This window comes from Theropithecus gelada, chromosome 2 (genome assembly GCF_003255815.1).
Source record: "Theropithecus gelada isolate Dixy chromosome 2, Tgel_1.0, whole genome shotgun sequence".
Taxonomy (NCBI): domain Eukaryota; kingdom Metazoa; phylum Chordata; class Mammalia; order Primates; family Cercopithecidae; genus Theropithecus; species Theropithecus gelada.
In genome coordinates this window covers 8,292,942-8,315,375 of record NC_037669.1, presented here as the reverse complement: position 1 = coordinate 8,315,375, position 22,434 = coordinate 8,292,942, and positions in this window count along the sequence as shown.

Here is a 22,434-nt window from a genome sequence, read left to right as displayed (position 1 = left end):
GAGGCTGAGGCAGGAGAATCACTTGAACCCCAGAGGTGGAGGTTGCAGTGAGCCGAGATCACGACACTGAACTCCAGCCTGGGCGTCAGAGTGAAAGTCAGTCTCAAAAAATAATAAATAAATAAATAAATAAATAAATAAATAAAGGTATAGGTAGCCAAGTATAGGCCAAGTGTAGGTTCTTAGTGACCCATGGTCTCATTTAACCAAGGGTTCAAACCTCTGGACAACTTTTGACATTTTGCCTTCCCCAAATTAAATACTGAATAACAACTTTTACACATAAGTCTAACTTTTGTATTTCCTAGAGAGCGCCAGGAAATTACAAATGATTTGTCCTTTCACCTTCTAACAATAGTGGTGCTAAAAAATAGTTTAATTTACTTAATACTATGTAAATTACATAGGATGTGCTGTCAAAAAAGATGATTAATCTTCTGTATATCCAATATGTATTGTTAAAATATTCTTATGTTTAATATAATATTTATCAATTACTTCTTTAAATGATAAATTGGCCATAATTATACCTCTTTAATTTAAATACAATATAGTCTAGACCAGCAATTTACAATTGAGTATCACTTATCTATGAATTTTTATTATACAGTTATTTAAGACCTTTTTTTTTCAAATTTGCAGTTAGATTTTATCCAGTTCCTTAAATCTCATAATTATAAATGTGTTTTTAATTTCATTTGCATGTTCTCTCACTGCCTGGAAACTATAACTTTTAGGGGACCAATGCTGTTATTAAGTTGCTAAACTTTTATCAAAGAAAGTGTTCCTCGCATGATTAATTCTCTTTCACCAGTAAAACCATCCAAGAAATTTGAGTTTTTTCTTTATGCCAAAAACTGCATTGTCCTCGTAATCCCCAGTCACATGAAATAATAATGAGAGCTAATAGATTATTAAAATCATAACTTTATAAACTGACACAAAAAGTCAATCTTTGTAACCCAAGTTTTTATCTTTAGTCCTGATTGCTCTTCTGTCCTTTCCTGCTGGGTCACGGCAACTGCTCCGTTAAAAAATAGCAAAAAGCTGACCCATAAAAATTTGGACATTATAAAATGCTTCCAGGAAGCTATTCATTACATGCATATTTGTCACCGACAGATTGAGGCTGCTTTTCCTCCAGCAGTAGAGACCTTGTTCTTTACAAGCCATATCACAAAGAAACTAATCTTAAATCCTGTGGGAAAAGTTTTTACATTGTATGCCTTACTACCAATACTGCTGCCAAACTCCAGAGGCTTCAATCCTAGACCTCTGTGCAGTAGTCAGAAATGATCATTGTGCATATATTCCCAAAAATATCTCTGATATCTCTGCCATCACCAAAATGAAATGTATTCAGACAGCTAACTGAAAAATACATTGGCTTACCACTCTCATCCTCATTCTACCATCCTCACTCAATTTAAATTTGGGCTCCATATGCTAGAAGCCTTTCAACAGCCTGCCTTCAAATCTCTAAAATTGTTTCTTATTCCTTTATTCAACTTTTAATAATAGTTCTATTTATTAAATCTCTAGGTATACTTTTCATTAAATGCCTGACTTCCTCAAATACTCCAGGAAGATAGCAAAGTCAACAGATGATACCGCTAGTCTTTAAAGGCCAAGAAAACATGAAGGCCAGCTCATCCCCTGAAAACCACTTGGTTAAATCTCAACCTCACAATAACTCTTATTTCATCTCTAATAACGTTTAAGAACCGACCTTGTCAGTCTAAAATAATGGGGTGAACTAACCAAGTGTTTACAATAGCCCATTTCTTACCTCCTGTTTGTCATAACCAAACTATAGTCAACATTATGGCCTCCCTATATGCCCCTGAACTGTACTTCTTTCCAAGACTGAGCGAGTTCAAAAAAGGGGAACATGTCCCACTGTCAATGTATTCTAATTGGCTGATTACTGTGAGGCACATTGTCAGATCTTAGTAGTCATTTCCCGTTGCTTGCCAACTTCCCCTTAAAAGTTTCTGCTGAGCTCCGCTTACCTCCTACACTATTAAAAAGGGTCTTTTTCTATTTGTATTTGAGATGCTTGAAGTTCCTGGCTTCAGCATATTTTCCTATTGCAATGGTCTTTCCAAATAAAGTCTCCCTTTGTACACTCCAGATTTGTTTTTATGTAATACTAGCACAAACATTCATATACAGGTTTTTGTATGAACATAAGTTTTTATTTTTTTTTCTGGGAAAAATGCCCAAGAGTGCAATTGCTGGGTCATATGGTAATTGAATGTTTGCTTTTACAAGGAACCAAACAAACTGTTTTCCAGAGTAACTGTAGCATTTTATATTTCCATCAGCAGTTTCAATTGTTTCAATTTATCCCCAGTTTCAACTCATCCTCACCAGCTTTTGATACTTTTACTATTTTTGTTAATTTAGCCATTCTGATCCACATACATGATATCTCAGTGGGGTTTAATTTGCATTTCATGATGATTCATCATATTGAACATCTCTTAGTTTGTTTTTTTTTCTATCTGCATTTCTGCTTCTATGAAATGCCTGTTCATGCCTTTTGCTTATTTTCTAATTGGCATGTTTTATTATTGTTGGAATTTTAGAGTCCTTTATATATTCTAACTATAATATCTGTATCCTTTGATGGGTATGTGACATATCAATATATTCTTCTTCACATGGGAATTTTCAGAGCAAAAGTGTTTGATTTTGGTTAAGTCCAATTGATCTTTTATTTTCTTTTCATTTGTGTTGAGCTGTGGTATCAATTTTAAGATATATTTGCATTGCTCTAGAACCCAAAGACTTTTTTTCTAAAAGTTTTACAATTTTGTGTTTTACATTTAAGTGTCTCATTCATTTTGGTTGAATTTTATATAAAGTATGAATTATAGGTTGACATTCCTTTTATGGGGTTATGAATATCCAACTATGTTAGCAACATTTGGTGAAAAGTTTATACTTCCATTAAATAGTTTCCATCTTTGTCATAAATAAGTTGAACATAATTATGCAATTTTCTTTCTGGGTTATTTATTCTGTTGCATTGTTCTACATGTCTATGCCTCCACCAGTACCTCAGTGTTTTGACTTCTATAGCTATGTCTAGTTGTGGGATTTCTCCTATGTTACTCACCTTTGTCATGCTGTGGACTGTAACTTCCATACAAATTTTAGAATTATCTTGTTGATGGCTTCAGAAACTTTTGGCTCTAATTTTGATATTAATTTTATTACTCTTACAGATAATTTAATGGAGAACTGGCATCATTACTTGATTGCGTCTTCCAACTCCTGAATATAGTATGTCTCTCCACTTATTATGGTCTTCTTTGATTTCTTTCACCATCATTTTGTAATTGTCAGCATCTCAATCTCACCTATGTTAATTTTATATTTAAGTAATTGTGTTTGGAAGGATTATAAATAGCATGACATTTTTAAAATTCAGTTTCTGTATAGTCATTATTATGTAGAAATGTGAATAGTTTTTTATTTGTTTTGTTTTGGTCCTGTGTCCTATGACCTTGCAGAGAACTCACTTATTAATGTTTTGTTGACATTTGAGGTCTTCTGTGTAAAAAATCATATTGTCTGCAAAGAGAGATAATGTTATATTTTTTTCTCTCCTAATATGTGTGCACTACATTGTTATTAATATTTTTGTTTCCTTCAGAGGCTAGACCTTTTACTCTTGTGTTGAATAAGACTGGTGCCTTGCTCCCTATGTTAGGTGGATGTTAAATGTAGGGTTTTGTTTTTATGTTTGTTTTAGATGCTCTTTTCCAAGTCAAGATAGTACTCCACTAATCATAATTTACTTCAAGTCTCTAGCATAAAAGGATGTTGGATTTTGTCAAGTGCTTTTTGTGATTCCATTGATATGATCATGTACTTTTTATTATTTAGCTTGTTGCTATGGTGGATTACATTGATAGATTTTTTAATATTGAACCACCTTTGCAGAAAAGGATAAATCCCACATAGTAGCATTGTGTAACTCTTCCTATATATTTTCACATTTGGCTTGCTAGTATTTTGTTGAGGGTTTTGTGGCTAAGTACAGGATAGAAATTTGTCTATAGTTTTCTTTTCTGCTACTCTTTTTGTGTTGATATATGGGTAATACTGCTCCTCTACAATGAGCTGGGGAACATTTCCTTTTTGTCTATGTTCTTGATGAAACAGTTACAATTGGTGTTAATTCTTGTTTTAAAGTTTGTTGTCTCCAGTGATAACATAGGATCATGAAAATCCTTCTTTCTGGTGTTTTTTAACTACTAACTTCTTACTTTCGATGTTTATAGGATGTTCAATTGTCTATTAAATTTTGATTGAGTTTTTAGTAGTTGGTGATTTCAATAAATTGTTCCATTTCTTCTAATCTGTCAAATGTATGAGTGTATAGTTGTTAATAGAATTCTCTAAACACCTTTTTAATGGCTGCAGGATCAGTAGTGGTGTCCTGTATTTCATTCCTAATGTTGATAATTTGGATTCCTCTCTCTCTCTCTCTTCCTCTCTCTCTCTCTGTCAGTCTCATTGGAGATATATCAATTTTATTAATTTCTTTGAAAAGATATCTTGATTCATTGTTTTTCTGTAATGTTTTACTAATTTTCTAGTTCCCTAAGGAACTGAAATTATTGACTCAAGAGCTTTTCACATTTTAATGTAAGCATTTAGTGCTATATATTTTTCTCTCAGCATTCCTCATATTTGGCCATGTTGTGTTTTTATTTTCATTCAGTTATATAATCATTTAAAATTTTATTGAAAACTTTCTCTGACAAATGACACATGGATCATTTTGTAGTTTATTTTCTACATTTAGTATATTTATGTATTTTTTTTCCTTCTATTATTTTGTGTTTTAGTTTGATTTTATTATGGTCACAGAACATACAGGGTATCACATTTCATTTCTTTTAAATCTGTTGAGGACTATTTTATGGCCCAGGATATGTTCTATCTTAAGGTCCCGTAAACATGTGAAAAAAATAGTCTGCCGTTATTGGGTGAACTCTTTCATATATGTCAAAGATGTCCTGTTAGTGGATTGCATTATTCAGATGTTTCATAACCTTGCTGAATGTTTCTAGAAGCTCCAGTCATTGCTGATGTGGAGAGGGTATATTAAAGTCCCCAAATATACTCGTGAACTCATATTTTTTTTTAGTTCTCTCAGTTTTACTTCATGTATTTTGAGGCTCTGTTTTGTGATACATGTACACTTAGAATTGTTACTTATTCCTGATAGGTTGATCCTTTTAATACTATATAATGTTCTTCTTCATCTCTGGTAATTTTAATATTTGATGACTTATTAACATTTGATTATACATACTTTATACCTGTAATATTATATATTAGCATACAGTTGGATTATATTTTTAACCAGCTCTACCGAACTTTGAATGGTGTATTTAGATCACTCACACCTAATGTAATTATTGATCTGTTATCAATCAAGTGCGCCATTTTATTTTTTTATATTGATTTCCTCTGATTCTTACTCCTTTGTTCTTTTTCTTACCCTCCTATAGTTACTTCAATATTATTTTTAAAAGACTTGGTTTGTTTAAGTAATTCTGAATGTACGTCTGTATAGTTTTTCACAGCTTTATAATAGATTGGTTGTGATTTATTTATTAATACATATACTGAAATATACATATGTGAGTTACAGTATACTGGTATTGACCTTTTAACCACATTGAGTGAAATGTTGCAGCTTTACTTCCATTTAGATTGTTTTTCCTCCTCCCCTTTTAAATATCATTGTGTATCAGATAGTGTTATAATTTTTTCTTTCAATAACCAAATACAATATATAAACTCATGAGGGAAATTAGAATCTATTATATATGCCCATATGTCTGCTCTTCCCTTTATTCCTTTTGCTTCGATGTTTCAATATTCTTTCTCTTAAGTTTTACTCCTGTTTAAAGAACTTAGTTTAGCCAATCTTTAAAGATAACTCTGCTAACAATATTTTATTTTAAATTTTCTTTTTCCCGAAATGTTATTATTTGTTCTGCTAACAATTTTTTTAAAAATATTTTTTGTCCTAAAGCGTTTTATTTTCTCTTCATTCCTGAAGGCTAGTTGTGCCAGTTGTGGAATTTTCAGTTCACAGTCCTTCAACACTTAAAACATGTTTTAATACATCCTTCTTGCCTCTATGGTTTCAGATGAGTAAGTTATAGTCACCCAAATTGGAATATTTTATAGGTAATGTTTCATTTTTCTGGATGTTTTCAATTTATTTTCCTTATCTATAATTTTCACAGTTATTTCATGCCATGTCTTGGCATGGATATCTCTTGAGGTTCACTCAGCTTATTGGATTCATATGCTTGTGTCTTTCACCAAGTTTGAGGTTTCAGGCACTACTGTACTCCCCTTTATCCATGGTTTCACTTTACATGGTTTCCATTTTCTGCAGTAAAACTGTTAGAAAATATTAAATGGAAAACTCCAGAAATAAACAATTTATAATCTTGCCATTCTGAGTAGAGTGATTAAATTTCATGTTGTTGTGCTCTGACCTATCTGAGACATGAATCATTCCTTCAGCCAGCATATCCATGGTGTATATGCTATCCACCTGTTAGTGACTTAATAGCTATTTTTTTAAATCAGATCCACTGTCATGGTATCACAGTGCTTGTGTTCAAGTAACTCTTATTGTACTTAATAATGGCCTCTAAGTACAACAATAGTGATAGTAGCAATTTGGTTATTCCAAAGTAAAACGGTAAAGCGCTTCTTTAAAATTCTCAGCTTAATAAAGAAAAAACTTATAGGCTGATGTTGCTAAAATTTATTGGAAGAACACATTTTATATCTTTAAAATCATGAAGAAGGAAAAATAATTAGTGCAAGTTTTGTCGTTGTACCTCAAACTGCAAAAGTTATAGCCACAGTGCATGATAAGAGCTTAGGAAGATGAAAAAGGCATTCAATTTTTGGGTAGAAGACATAAGCAGAAACATGTTTCAATTAATGGCAATTAAGGTCAATACCATTAATGGTTTCAGGCATCCACTAGGAATGTTGCAACAAATTTCCGACAGATAAGGGGGAGGTTACTATATTTCTTTTAGCCCTAATCTTTTTCTCCTTTCTCCTCTGTTATGCCAATTATATTTATGTTAGTTTTTTTATTATCTCACAAGTCCGTATGATGCTGTTCTTTATTATTATTAGTAGTAGTAGTAGTAGTAGCAGTAGTAGTAGTCTGTTTTTTCTCTGTTGTTCAGAGAGGGTAAATTTATTGTCTTATCTTCAATTACACTAATGCTATTGTTGTCTCCACTCTACTCTTCTACTGTGTCCGTTCAATTTTGTATTTCCTTTACTGTGTTTTCTAGTTCTTTCAGAGTGTTTTTTAATTTTTATTTTTAATAGTTTTATTTTAAATTTGGTTCAAAAATTATTAATTGGATGTGGAAACATTTTTATGGTGACTCCTTTAACACATTTGTCAGATAACAGAAACATCTGTAGCACCACCACATTGGCATCAATTTACATTTTTTTCCCATTCAAGTTGTGATTTCCTAAGTTCTTAACAAAAGGAGTGATTTTCAATTTTATTCCAAATCTTGTCTATTATGTAAGAAGACTCTAGGTTCTAATAAAATATTTTACTTTTTAATGCAGTTAGTCCTAGTTTAGTTTTGGCATGCAAGTCTTGGCCTAATTTTATGGCAATTTAAGTTTCCCATCATTTGGGATTTTATTTGGGGCCACTTGGTTCATCTGGTGTCACTCTTGCTACCTTAAAAAGTGGAAGACCTGGCCAGGTGTGATGCCTCACGCCTGTAATCCCAGCACTTTGGGAGGCCAAGGGGGGTGGATCACCTGAGGTCGGGAGTTCAAGACCAGCTTGGCCAACATGGAGAAACGTCATCTTTAGTAAAAATACAAAATTAGCCAGGCATGGTGGTGTATGCCTGTAATCCCAGCTACTCTGGAGGCTGAAGCAGAAGAATTGCTTGAACTCGGCAGGTGGAGGTTGCAGTAAACCGAGATTGCACCACTGCACGCCAACTTGGGCAACAAGAGTGAAATTCCATCTAAAAAAAGAAAAAAAAAGGCGGGGGGGGGGGGGGGGGGAAGACCTTTCTCCAGGTGTGGATGCTGGATTTCTCTTGGTAGGAGCAAGCTATTGTGGGGTCCCTCAGGGGTGTCCCCTGGATGTCCCTGTGTTTCCGGGTAGGAGAATCCTAGGCCCAAAGGAATAAAGAAGCTTCCCAGTCTAAGTCACTAGCTAAAAATTGCATTTCTTTTTCTTATTCTGCCTGCCTGTCCCAATGTCTGTGGGGGAGGGGTCTCAGTTCATAGAGACAAGAAGCTTCCTAGACTGTGCTTCCTGTTATAGCTGTTTGTCTTGCTTGTTCTGCCTGTTCACCTCAATATCTCTCGGCAGAACGTGGGAGGTTCATGTTTTTGGTAAAATATATTATTTCACATGAACACTTATAAAAATAATTGGAGCTTCCAATTACTCCACCTTCCCTGTAGTGTTGTATTCACCTGGTATTTCCAGAAGGACTCACATTCATTCCAGGAGAGGAATGAGTCTATAGCTGCCTTCTGATGCTAAAGCAGCGGTTGGAAAACAATGGGTCTAGGTGGTCTTCTTCTGCTGATTGAGGGGATGCAACCTGTGCTACTCCTCCACTTTTGGGGCATACAACCAGTTGGCCTTCACTTTAAATATTAAAAGGTGCTAAATGCCTTTTAGAAGTTTTCTTTTGTTTTATCTTGTACATTTCCTGGGTTTATAATGTGCACATTTCCTGGGTTTTAATTGTGCTTAGCAAGTAAGAGAAGAAAATATGAGTGTGCATAGTCTGGACTGGAAGTCCTCATCATGACTTTTAATTTAAATAGTTTCTCTTAATTCATGTTTTTAAAAAATCTATTTATACACACGGTACCAAATTTTACAAAATGTTTTTGCATTACTTTCTTCTTTAAAAGATGTATCTTGGACTTGTTATCAGCAAATGTAGAGCTAACATAATGATCAATAACTTAATAATATTAAATATTTTGATATAATTTATGTAACCTGTATCTTCTGCGGGGCATTTCGGGTTTGACACAATTCGATATTACAACTGATAAAGCATTGACTATTTCAACAAGATCAAAATGGTCTAAAAATTGACCTTAATCTCAGATTTACGATTTATCATGCTACAGTTTTGTGGATGCTGGCAAAACATACGAGACTCTCGTGCTATAGACAAAAACCATATTACTCATAGCGTGAGCAGTAGCCGGAGAATTGACATTTGCACTGATTTCCAAAGCCCCAGTGATTAAAGAGGGCAAAGTGATGCCTGTACACTCAGGGGGTGATGTTACAGGAGAGCTCAGAGTTTAAGCCCTGGACAGGAAGTTTACCTGAATTTTGCCCCAGAGAGAGATATTATTATTATTTGACTGTATAGTAAATAAACCTACCATTTCTCTGGAGTGAGATATTATTTCTATTTTCCAAAGCTGTTTACTGGATACAAGTTTTTGAAGAGGTTCTAGAACAAAGAGGATTAGAACAAAGACTGTTAATGCTGCTTTTCATAGACCTGCACACACATAGAGACCTATGGAGAATTGCCTGTTGATATGTTCAGTTTCAAATGTCACTTCACACATATGTGTTTTTGACTGGAGAAGACATTTTCAGGATTTTATAAACTTTCCAAACTCTTAGATGAAGGTATATAATTTCTAATATTTCCAGGAATGTTGTTTCTTGAAACTCACTCCAATTCAGTGATTTACAAAATATTTGATATTTTAAAAGCTTATGGATAAAGTAATTCAGTGATTCACAAAAAGTTTAATATTTTAAAAGCTTATGGATAAAGTATTGTTTTCGTAATTGCAAATATTATCTTTCCTTTGTGTGTTCAGTGTAGCATTTTTCATATTTGAGAGACATTTATATTTCACTTCCTCTGTCTTTTCATAGTTCGTATTAAATTTATTGCAAGAGTGTAAGCATTTTTCATACAGACTTTAGATGCTTTTCATGTATTAAGACAATTTGCTCTTTGTTCTTTTTTATGAGGTATAAATATTTTCTTTTGTAAAGTGCTTTTTGACTGTCTTTACAGTGTTTTCTTTGTTTCCCAGTCTGTTTGTGTTTAATGTGGACAAAAGCCACCCATTCATTTCTTTCAAGGCAACTGATTTATTTTTATGAAGACTTTCCACATTCTCCTTTGCTAACTTACAGAACTTTCATGGTCTTAGTTTCACATTTAATCTTAAAATCCCTTTGGAATTTATTCTAAGTTATCGTGGGATGTCCAAACCTTTTCTCCTGTTTTTCTAACATTTTTAAAATTAAAAAACGCATCTTTACCAATTGTTTATAAATAACACTTTCACTATATGTAATATATTTTGAAATATTATATATATTTTGAATTCTTTCTGAACTTTATAGTCTACTAATTTGTCTGCAATAACTACAGTGTCTTTATTATTTAAGCTTTAAAATTCAAAGTAATGGCCAATAAGAATATGTGATGTTATTATATATATTTTCAATTCTTTCTGAACTTTATAGTCTACTAATTTGTCTGCAATAACTACAGTGTCTTTATTATTTAAGCTTTAAAATTCAAAGTAATGGCCAAGAAGAATATGTGATGTTATTATATATATTTTTAATTCTTTCTGAACTTTATAGTCTACTAATTTGTCTACAATAACTACAGTGTCTTTATTATTTAAGCTTTAAAATTCAAAGTAAAGGCCAATGAGAATAGTCCCCTTCTATATTTTTTTCTGAAATATTGTTGATATTTTTATTTACTTTTAATTTTAGAATACCTGGTTCACTTTCTGTATTCTTCAGAAAAACTTTCTATATCTTTAAAAATCTATTTTTGGTTTTAGATTTCTAAAGTTTCTAGAATGAATTGACAAGTTAATGATGTCATATTTGTGTTCACAGACATGTATTATCTCTATATTTGTTTGAGTTCTTTGATATTCTTCATTAACATTAAAAAATTTCCTTATATAAATTCTAAATATTTTTTGATAATTTTTCTTAGGTATTTCATATTTTGTCACTATATAATTTAGCGTATTTTCTCCTGCTTTTAAGTTGTTTATGAATAAATTGATTTATGCATATTAACTTTATACCTAGAAAAGTGATTAAATTTGTTACATTATTTGTGATAGATTTTTAATCAATCCTTTATGTTTTTAGAGAAACATTAACATCATCTGTAAATTAAAATACATTTTATATGCAGAAATTCTATATGTATTTCTCTCATCTGCTTATATCCACTATTTCCTACTGTTGTTTAATTGGTGCTTAATATTGGCAAATTATAGCATCTTCATCTTTTTCTCATTTTAAGGAGAAAAACATTTTTAATCAAACCAGAAATTTAAATATGTCATTATTCTATTGCTATTTTATTAAGAATATTTTGTTTAAAAGATTTATGGATTCTTTAGTGAGTGCTTTTATTACATATGAAATATATAGAATACATATACTTGTTATTTTCTGTCAATAATTTGATTCCTCTTGATGGATTTTATTATATTGTTTTTTTGCATTATCGTAAGAAGCCCTAAGTAGTTATATTGTTCTTTTAATTGATGATGTATATCTTTTATCTAAGATTTTTTGCTTCGATATTCATAAATAAATTTGGTCTTTGATTTTTAAATGTTATTTTCTCTTTGCTGGAATTGTTTGTTTATATTTACCTAAAATGAAACTCATTTTTTTATGTTTTCAAATTTATTTGCACAAAGTTTCAAAACTTGTTTCTTTCTTTTGGTGCTTAGTTTCCTATTATCATTTCACTTTTGTGTATCCGACAGTTCTTTCCTTTGTCCTTGACTACATTAGGTTCATGAGGGTCCGTGTGTTTTCCAGTAAATCACTCCCGGCTTTATTTATTGATCAGGTTTCCTGTTTTTCTAAGTTGTTATCTTATGATTTCACATCCGTTAAATACTTCCTATGGGGTTTGAGAGAGAGTGGTGTCCTACATTATTGTGTAAGACACTTAATAATTTTTAAATTAAATACTTCATTTTCTTAATGTTCATATTTCATCTTTTTTAAGATTATCTGGATTGTTGTTTTTATCCTGTAAGATATGTTTTTGATATTTGTCATAAATTTTCATCAATTAGATTTTTTGTGTGTCCTATTTTTTTCTGGATTACTAATTTCTACTTTTTCTGCCTTTGTCAACAAGAAATTGTTTCTGTTATTTGTCCTTTTTCAAACTTATCTGAATTTTTATGCTAATTATGTTTTTTTTTAGGTACTTCCTTGAGGTGTATTTTCTGTTTTAAAGATGTAATTGGGCTATTTCAATTTGACTTACTTTATTAATTAATAATGTATTCAGTTTTCTAATTTATTGTTCATCCACCTGAAATGTCATGAACTGAAATAGATAATATTGTCTCCCAAAAAAATGTTTCTAGCAATTTCTTCTTTTTTTCCTCCAGATTTTTTGGCTAGTGTTTCAGTGTTGTTTACTTTATTTGATGTGCAAATAACATTTATAATCATAAGCAATTTCTTAGCTTTATTTAATAATTCTTGCCCCAAATTTTACATTATCTGATGATAAACTTGAAATTTCACATACTGTAATTTTTTAATGCCTTTGGCCATATTTTTATTATAAATCTTCTTGGATTACAATCATTTTATTATTCCTTTATATAATGCATACAGTTGGGTTTTACTTGCAATTCTATATAAACTTTTTTTTTTCCATTGTTCAACTAAGTCAAACCAAAATAATTATATCACTTGTTTGAGGTATACATAGAAAAATAGCACTTTCTTTCCCTTAATAAACATTTTGCAAGTCTTGTTCTCTCTGAACAAGTTTCAGCAAGATAAAAAAAAATCATAGTCCCCACCTTTTTAAAAGTTTTAGGGTTTTTATTGCTGTTATTGCATGTTCCTATAAATTTATCACTTTAAATTTACTGAAATTAAATCATAATTAAATTATTGAAATTTCCTTTCTAAAAAATATTCTCTATATTTGTAAATATAAGCTAGATGGTTTTGTTAGTGGCAAAGGAATGAGAAATTTCATTTTTGCAAATGATGAAAACCAGTTTCAAAGGTCAGCAAATAACCTTTCCTTTTATAAAACAGAAATAGAAATATACTATATTATGTTCCAGTTTTTGAAAAATATTGCTACCAATTAGAATTTATGAAAAGTATGTTTTATTTATAAAGCAAAACATGAAATATGTTGGCATATCCATATGTGAAATTTTCAAGTATTTGTATAAATAAAATACAGAATTTTAGGGATCGGTATAAACAAGTAATTGCCAAGTTAGCGAAACCTACTAATTTGAGACTATAACACTACAATTAACATAATAAAATTGGTAATTCCTTTCAAATACTGTTTAGTGATTTTCTTAACTCCAAAATAATTCTATCAATTATATAGATTCTAGAATATTACAGAAAATAGCAAATTATTGATGAGAAGGGATTTGGGTCAAAGATTAGTAATATACATTAAGTATATAATAATATAAATATTGTTCAAGCCCAAGAATTTTAAAAAAGAAGAAGAGACTTCAAAGCCCTGAAAGTAAAATATATGTACATTTAAATATGAAACACATATCACAATGTAAGGCATAATTTATTGATGAGCTAGCTTTTATCTATCTGAGTCCAATGTGAGGAAAGTATATTTAGTTAAAATCAGCAACAACGAACTTAATAACAATAGCTAACATCAGTAGATTTCACTACTTCAATAATAAAATTTTCATGTATCTTCAAATACAGTGGTCAAAATTTAAAATGTGTACAATGAGTAAATTATTTTGTGTTTGTAAAGATTTATATTCTATCTCTTTACACATACACATGTACATAGTTTAGTTACAGCAAAATTTTATATGTGTGTATGCCTATATGTGATTTTGATATAAGGTAAAAGCATGAAGTCCTTTAAATTTTTGATGTTGTTTTGTGGTTATTCTTTTTAGAAATTATTTTTAGTATAGAGGAAATTGGGAGTTACCCTTTTGAAAATATATGCCATGAATAATTTAAGCTATAACGATTCTAATGTAACTATCTGAGTATTTTTATTTATCATTATCTATAGATGTGTATATTTTTCCAAGAAGACTTGGATACATGATACAGTTTCCAGCTACAGTTATATTGATCGCATTTTTATAGAAATATTAAAATTCATTTTCTGCCTTTATCTGTGGGTAACAAGAATGTGATTAATATGGCATACCATTTGAATTATGCCTTTATGGAATGTATCAGTCTAATTTCTCACAAAAAGAGATAATTTTTTCTTCTGTGTTAAAGTATACACTCTTTATTTCATTTTCTTGTTGAATTGCACTGTATAGAACCTTCAGTACAAGGCTGAATAGAAGTGATGAGAGGGTTTATCTTTTACTCCCAATATTAAGTGAAAATGATTTTTTCATCGAGTATGATGTTAACTTTACATTTTTTATAGTTGCCCTCTATTAGTTTGAAAATGAGGTTTTCTTCCACTCTTAGTTTTTCTTCTTTCCTGAATGGATATTGAATTTTATCAACTGGTTCTTCTGTGTCTATTCAAGATGATTGTATATGTTTTTTTTTTTTTCTTGTTTATATTGCTGGTATGGCCAATTACTGATTTTTGGTTTTTAAATGCTGAAACAATTTGATTTCTGGGATGAATCCCATTGGTTACGCTATTATTATGCTTCTTATTTATTCTTGAATTTATCAGCTAAAATGTTAAGGCTTTCCATGTCTATATTTACAAGAGATATTTGTGTATAGTTTTATTTTTGTATGTCTGTCTAGCTATGGGATCAGAGTAATGCTAGTCTTATAAATGAGGAAGTTCTTCCTTCTCTTTTATATTCCGAAAGAGTTTGTATAAAATTGACATTCATTCATCCTTTAATGTTTGGTAGAATTTGCTGGGAAAGCCACCTGGGCTTGCATTTTTCTTTGTGGGACATTTTTAAAGCAAAAGTTCAATGTCTTATAGATGTAGGACTATTCTTGTTATTCTTAGCTAAACTTCAGTATTTTAAGCCTTTCAAAACAATTGTCCATTTCATTGAAGTTGTCAAATATACTGGCATAGAATTGTTCTTAATATTTCCTTAATTTTAAAGCACGTAGGAATTTCTACTCTTTTTAAGTGTTTCCACTTTGGCTTGTGGGATCATGAGCTAGCCCCAGGTTTGTGTGCTCCTGGAGGGTGATGCACCAGGCCTTTCTGGTGGTCTTTTAAGGACTTTGAACATTTTTCCCACAAGTGCACTGATCTATGCTCAACTGAAGACTAGAAAATCACCGTTCTCAGATATCTGGAGCCCTGCCGTCTATGTTCAGTGCACTTTTCTATAGTAATCTTTCTGAGAATTTTAACGACGTTTGCCTCCACAAACTCTGAACTCTGCTTCTTCTAACTAGTGACTGCTTGTTTCTGTTTGAATATCCTTTCTCTACATCACAGCCCAGAAACTCCCCAAGCAGCAAGTTGGGGCTTTTGTATGGAATGCCTCATTCTTGTTCTTTCTCTCAGGGATGATTATTTCCCAGATGCCCAGTATCTGAAAATATCTGCTGTCCAATATCTATCTGTGTGTGTGTGTGTGTGTGTGTGTGTGTATTCATATATCTTTTGACTTCATCATAACTGGAAGACGTCTGAATGTCAGTCAAGTTTTTATTTAGAAATAACTGAGTAGGGCGATCTAAGAATAACACATTTTTCAGAAATGTCTTGGGGACATTAAAAGTATTCATGTCCCTCTCATATTTTCCTTAGGTTCTTCTTTCTATGTATGTTAATTTTTATATTTAGCTTAGTTGGTTAGTTTGGTTCTGGTCAGGATATGAAAACTAAGTCAAAAATAAATGCTATAACATAGAGAAAAGGAAAAGTAGTTTAAATCATCCCACACTGGTTGAAGAAAAATGCATTTTCAATCAACTAAAATATAATTCTATCTTAATATATAATGTGACAATTTTATAGCAAATTTCAAAGCTTATTGGCAATATAGGAGACTACTTGGTTCACTGATTTATATTTTATTTCAGTAAAGGAGAAAAGTACAGATGCTTTGAACCTCAGTTCTGAGCTCAATTAACTTTGAAAGGTTTGAAAGTAATTTCCAAGGCCATACAAGTATCTAATGAATCAAGTGCTAAGGGAGGTGAAAGTGCTTGAGCAAGAGATAATAATAAACCTCCCTCTTTTTGACCCGCAAATCATGGCTGACTTTCTTCAGCCTGGTAAGTAGGACAACAGATTTTTCATGCTTGGGATGAAGTAAATCATGTAAGTATACAGAGAATAATGGTGTTCCTTATAAAATAAATGAATAAACTATAACTATAGCAAATACATTTGAATAATTAGCATTACTATTTATAAAACGACTTTGCTCTGGTATTCCTTTATATTGTCTTAGAGTGTAACATTGTTTGCAAAAGAAGCTTTAATGACCAATTTTTTTTTTCTGTCTCTCTACTTCTTCCCAAAAAGTATGGGGGTCTGTGAAATAATTACTTATTGTTAGAGTTTTCATGCCCTGTTAAATGACTTGGTAATACCATTTTACTGGTGGAGGGTCATTTAAACAAATCATGTGTGTTCTCTCTTTCTTTGTTTAATTTTTACTAGAATCAAACACACAAGTGCCATTTTTACTCTATGGTATGAAAGTATTCTGATAAGAAAACACATGGGCCCATACATCAGCTCTTAACCACATATTATTTTAAGCTTATTAACATTTTGTATATTATATAATTGCTTAAAAAATAATTTTTGCCATCAATATCACTTGCTCTATTGTGGGAAAATAACGGTATATATCCTTGGAAAATAACAGTAAATGTTTACATTCCAATATAGTACACTAGTTAATACACTAATCATTAGTTAGGATCATATAAACATTTTGCCATGAAAAATTACCTACATTGACGGCAGGGAGTGGTGGCTCACACCTGTAATCCTAAGACTTTGGGAAGCTGAGGCGGGTGGATCACCAGAGGTCAGGAGTTTGAGACCAGTCTAGCCAATGTCATGAAAGCCCATCTCTACTAAAAGTACAAAAATAATTAGTTGAGTGTGATGGTGGGTGCCTGTAGTCCCAGCTACCCTGGAGGCTGAAGCAGAAGAATTGCTTGAACTCAGGAGGTGGATAGAAAATAATCTGGATTTTTTCTGAATACTATATTAGCTAATGAATTAATCAATTTTTGAATTAAATATATATAGGCCCAAAGATCCCCAAAGTTTTAAATTTTATTTAGAAAAAATTCAAATGTATATCTGAGTAATTAGTAAATAAAATATAATCTTCCAGCTTATAATTTAAATATTGGGGAGTTGGAAGAGAGATTCTAGCTATATTAAATAAGGATTTTTTCTTTTATGTAATATTTCATTTTGAGAATTCTGTCCTACACTTTAATAAATTCTAGAATGTCCTCTGAGTAGTGCTCCATCCAAATGCATCACATTTACTCACAAAAAAAGCATGGACAGATTCTCCATAACTCATCAGAGTGCAATCCCAATAGCAAATATATAATTTACAATATATAATTTTACCACATTATTCTAGACCTAAGTTATGTACTATTTGCCCTTTAAAAAAAATCTAGTTTATGATTTTTTTCCCATAATGCATACATTTTCAAGATTCTAAAAACAATTTGTCTCCATTTGAGGTAAACTAATCTCTACTTATTAAAAAATGTTTTATAGATGAGGAACTATTCCTGAATACATAGTGTTAGACCAAACTTCCCTTTGAAACTCTTTCTCCCAGGTTTTGCTTCTTCTATATAAATAAAGATTTGTTTTCTTTTCTTATTTATACATCTCTCATCTGAAATAATTGAAGTTCTAAGGTGTTGTTCACCTGTTGTATTACCTGTCGGACTTAGGCATGTTAAAGATTAACTTCTTTATTAATATGTAATGAATGAAAGAAATTGCAAAGTGGCATCCACAAGACACATGTAGCATTCCTAGGTGTTCTCCAATCATTTAATGATGTGTGAACATATATAAAAATGAGGTATATAATTAGAATAATCAATAGAGTATACATTGGAGATGTTTTTAATTTCTTTCAAAATAAAAGGATAAATAGGATATTGTGCTTGAGGAGAACATTTTATTTAGGAAAAAATTTAAAAGTATATATTTGAGAAAAAAAATCTGTGCTACAAACTTAGGGAAAAATAACCTTTGTATATTATTAGAATTGTGATATCAAGCTAGAAATTTCACCAAATAAGTAAATCAGCGTATGTAATATAATACTTTTAAGGGTTACAGCTCTTTTACAATTTGTCTATCAGATTTTGCAGCTAACTCCCCATACAAAATAAATAAAAACGTACGTAAACACATAAGTAAACAAAAAGTAATTTTAGAGAGAAGGTGGAAATGCATATATTTTTGGTTAGACTTCCCTTTTGAAGTATCTCAAGATGAGAACTTAGAGGCTTATTTCAGCAGTACAGGCCTATTCTCTTCATTAACATTCATTAAGCATCAGTTATAAAAAGTCCTAGCTTGCTGTTAATACCTTGCAATTTGCTCCACAAATACAAAATTTTCTCCAATTTAAAAAAGTGCAGGTACGGAAATTCGGCTTCTATAGTAAGTGACTTATCCTGTGACTAGCCTTGGGGATTTATTAGATAAAATATATGCTAAAATATTATACTATATTAACATATATGTTAACATAATGATTAACATGTTTATTGTGTTCATTTTAAGTTTATTGGTGAATGCTTATAGATTAAAGTTTACAACTGTGCTGCATACGAGTATGAGAATAACACTAATTATAACAGTTACATTTGTCTTTTATAGAACTTGTAAATAAATACAGTAAGAGTGGACTTAAATAAAATGCATTAACCACATTGGTAAAAATAAATTTGACCACAGGACAATAGTGACAAACTACTCTATGTTTAATTTAGAGAACCAAATAGATTCTTTGACATGCTGTACTGCTAGTCATATTTTATGCAGATAAACAGAATAACCTTTTCCAAGACTTGGTCAGTAAATAAAAGAGGCATTCATTTTATAATATTTACACTGTATAGAAAGTACCTTTTTATTTATCTCAACTTCTAAAAAACCTATTTATTAAAAATGTGTTATGTAGAATAATCACATTGAAAAATATAATTTGCTTAAGATTATGAAATAATCTTTATTATTATGTAGAATTAAATAGAATAATGTTTATTCTTTCCTGCATTGTGCAATATTTCTTTGATAAAAAGTTTCTACACCTTACCTCATCATCTACTCTATTTAATTTTTGATATTGAACACAGTAATCACCCTTTCCAAGGTTTTACTTTCCATGGTTTCAGTTACCCATGGACAACCATGGTCTGAAAATATCAAATGGAAAATTCTGGAAATAAACAATTCATAAGTTTTAAATTACACACCATCCTGAGTAGTATGATTAAATCTGGTACACCCTGTCCCATCCTCTACTGGATGTGAATCATCCCTTTGTGCAGCCTACCTATGCTGTATACATTGCCCACCTTTTAGTCACTTACTAGTTGTCTTGATACAATAAGATATTTGGAGACAGCGAGAAAGAGGGACTACATTCACATACATTTTACTACAGTATACTGTTATAATTATTCTATTTTATTGTTACTGTACCTAATTTATAAATTAGACTTTGTCACAGGTATGCATCTATAAGGAAAAACATAGTTTATACATATGCTCCTCAAATTATGATGGGGCTTCTCAAATTATAATCCCAACGAATATATTATAAATCAAAAATATCATCAGTCAAAAATACCCTGAAATCATAATTTAAACCATAGTTAAGTCAGGGAGCATCTGTTTAGATTTCAGTACTATCCTCATTTCAGGCTTCTACTGGGGGTCTTAGAATGTATTCCAAAGAGATGAGGGGGCACTACTGTGTATAATATACATTAAAAGTTACTAAACTAAACTTTTAAAATTACTAGTATGAAACTTACATAGAGTAAATAGAAGGTATCCTTATATTTCACATATTAAACATTTTAAAAACAGCAACAAGAAAAACAGAACAAGGATGTTATTAGTGTGTTCGACACTTGGAAATATAAAATCCATATCAAACTGCCAATATAGTTAAATAGGTAAACCAGAAAAAGGGAGAATAAAAGTACCATGTTGATGTGTTTAAACAGAGTAGACAGAATAGAGTCATGGCAAATGACTTCTTAAAATGTCTTGAATGATATTAATATTTTATAACACTAAAACTGGTTCTATTGTTACAAAACAATGAAGACAATGTGGGAAGTAATGTTATCTAACATTTAAATTCCAACAAAATTCATTCGAAATAACCATGAATTGAGGGATAAGTAAATATCTTCACTCTTTAATACTGAGACATCTTATTTATATAATGTATACAATTTTATTTCTAATAAAAATTTCTGAAAAATTATGAAAACATCCCCTTATTTTGTCTTTGTGCCTTCAAGTAAAAATGAACATAAAACATCCAAATATTAATTTATTTATTTACCAACACAAGTTTTGGACCCCTGTATATATAAAATACTCATTTGGTTACTATTAATATAAAAAAACTCAATTAACTATTCACATCTCCAATAGACATGGGAGCTGCACAAGAGAGGAATATAAACAGATTTAATACAAGAAGGAAACAAAAGTGTCTTCAAAGAAGCACAGGGGCAGAAATAACACTATGAAATTTCAGAGAAAGAACTGTTTTTATTTGAGGGACTAACAGAAGTTTAGAGAAATTCTTCGGATCAGGGAAAAATGCAGAGCAAAAACTAGTCAAGTCTATAAGACAGCATTAGAAAATATACAGAAACAAAAAAATTTGGTCCCAAAAGGGAAGTAATAGATTACCATGTTTTAATACACGAAAGTGTCCTCAGACATGCTCAGACATGCTTTGATACTTTGTAAATGAATATTGAATTATTGTATAAAACCCATGCTAGGAAGCTAGGAACTCACATTTTCAATTAAAAAGCTTTGGTTCTTTTTTTTTTTTTTTGAGACAGGGTCACCCTCTGTTGCCCAGGCTAGAGTGCAGTGGTGCGATCTTGGTTCGCTGCAACCTCTGCTTCCCAGGTTCAAGTGATTCTCCAACCTCTTGAGCAGCTGGGATCACAGGCGCGCAACACCACGCCTGGCTACGTTTTGTATTTTTAGTAAAGACAGAGTTCCACCATGATGGCCAGGCTGGTTTCTAATGCCTGACCTCAAGTGACCAACCCACCTCGACCACCCAAAGTGCAGGGATAACAACCGTGAGCCACCGTGCCTGAACCTTTTATATCCTTAAAATCAAAGTTAAAAATAAGAGTATGTTGTCAAAAATAAATAATATTAGAATCTAAACTGCAAAATATATTCTGGATGACCAGATAATTCAAGGGAGGAAGTATAGATATTCTAGTGTTTTTCTGTCTTTGTTTTTGTTCTAAGAGTGAGATAGAATAAGAGGGAAAGGGAAATATAGAAAATATTTTAGCAAATATTATGCATATCTTTTACACATGGAATATTAATAACTAGAATTTTTTTGAGGTGTTAAGTTTTCACAAAAAGAACACAATGGATCCTGAGATCCGATTTTATATAGTGAAAGTTGTAAATGTATAGTTTCTTAAATTAATTCTGTTTTTTCACCATATGGATATGCATATACTTGTTTCTATATATTTACAATTTTTTATCACTTGAGTCAATGCTTAAAAGAGTAAGAGTTAGATAATTAGATGAATGCAATTCTGGAAAGCAGACACTATAAGAGTTCAAACTTATTAATGAAAGAAAATGTGGAATTCATTTTTAAATACTACAGCTATATAAAAATATTTGTTTAAACAGAAACATGCAAGTTTGTGGTTTTGTTGTATTGTCACCTTCGAAAATCCCATGTAGCAAAATGTATTTATTAAGTAGTAATTCTAAAAATAATTGCATTAAATATTATCTCATGAAGAATTCATTAGAACTATTTAACATTCTTGTTTTTGAAAGGCAAGTTTTTTCATGCTGGTTTATAATGAGCTTTCAAAATAGAAATAATAAACTAATAGAATTTCAAATTTTAAATTAAAGTTTGAAACAATTGTTAGAAGAGTGAAAATAGAACATTCTACAATCATTTTGAAAAATGTTTATATAATTTTTAAGCTATTTTTCCCTTTCATTTCTTGTTCGGTGTTGAACATGCACTATATCTGAAGATACATAGATCTTTCTTTTCTGGGTGATGAATATATTATTGCTTTTTAAAATAGCATTGTCCCTATACTGTGACATGAAAAAC